Here is a 1578-nt window from a genome sequence, read left to right on the forward strand (position 1 = left end):
TTGGGGTTGCTTTAGATATTAGGGCACTAGAAGATTTTTGATTCCAGTTGATAGAATTAAATCACACCAATTCATTATAATCCTCCATAGGAAACTTGTCCCTAAACTGGAAATGTTGCTGGCAAATGTTGGTTTACACACACTCCCCATGGGCATACATATAAATGTATGTGTGTGCATTATAAAAAAACACAATGTACAACTAGTTATACTGATAATGAGACATTTTCGAAATCCATTAGATTCCATTTTCAGGTCTGAAGAGAAGAGGGAGGGGAGGAGATATAGAGGAGAGAGAGGGCAGGCAACGCGGTGAACACAGAGCAGGTGAAGGCATACGAATGGAAGCGAAGGGAGGTCAAGTCAGATCTGAGGACAGGCGGACTATGAACAGGGTGGCCAGTATAAAAAAGAAGGCAGAGGATGTGTGAAGCCCTCTTCTGCCATCAGAGGGAAACAGACCATCAGAGGGATTGGTCATCGGCACGAATTGTTTTTCCTTCCTGATGTCAACGCCCGCAGACTGGTGGAATCTTCCATAATCAAGCTGTTGCCTAATCTTAACTTGAACAGCGGTTTTTCTCCTGCTAATAGTCTCCTCGCTTCCCACATCCTCCGCCTTTTCCTTTATGCTGGCCACCTTGCGCATAGTTCACCTGATCCTCCGACCTAACCTGGCCTCCCTTCGCTTCCGTTCGTCTGTCTTCACCTACTGCGTGTTCACCGTGTTGCCTCTCCTCTCTCTCTTTTGTACCCTTTTTTTCCCTTTCCTCTCTCTCTCTCTCTCTCTCTCTCTCTATATATATATATATATATATATATATATATATATATATGTGTGTGTGTGTGTGTGTGTGTGTGTGTGTGTGTGTGTGTCTGTTTGTCTGTATATATGTGTGTATATTATATACATATATATATGTGTGTGTGTGTGTGTTATGTGATCTCTGTAAGTCATATAGAAATATTTCGATTTCATTCGGGTGATTCCTCTTGTGATCTGTTAGTGCTCGTTCTAAATGTGAAACCCCTGAAGAAAAAATATATATCATAATGAAAAACAAGATGTGTGACATTCAAAACGAAATAAACCTTATCAGTTAACATCCTGCAAGTGCGCGTGAGTTGCCAAGGCAGATTAACCTTCTCTCTGACCTTCTGCCTGTGGGTGGGAGGGGGTGGGTTTCACCTTCCCACGCAACTTGCGTAAGATCACATCCTGGTTTTGGTAAAATGAAATAAGCAAAGCTCTAGCGAATAACGTGGTACTTACGAACCGCCATTCGAAACACTAATCTAAAAAAAAGTCTAATCGTGATTTTCGTTTTGTTTCTGTTCTTATTTTTTCCCTTCCTTTCTTCCTTTCTTTCTTGATTTGTTTATGTCGAACCTTTAACTGCCTTTCGTTTTCAAATATGTTATTCTTCCTTCCTCGAATTTTACATTTTGTATCGACAACCGCTGGGATTTTTCCTTCGCCGTCGCCAGCTTGAGCGGATTGCTGATCTTGAGATTTAAAACGCGCGCGAAAATGACACCCAAGCTCCTGATCCGAACTCTGTTTTAGACCACATAATT

The sequence above is a fragment of the Penaeus chinensis genome, chromosome 15, assembly GCF_019202785.1.
Source record: "Penaeus chinensis breed Huanghai No. 1 chromosome 15, ASM1920278v2, whole genome shotgun sequence".
Lineage (NCBI taxonomy): Eukaryota > Metazoa > Arthropoda > Malacostraca > Decapoda > Penaeidae > Penaeus > Penaeus chinensis.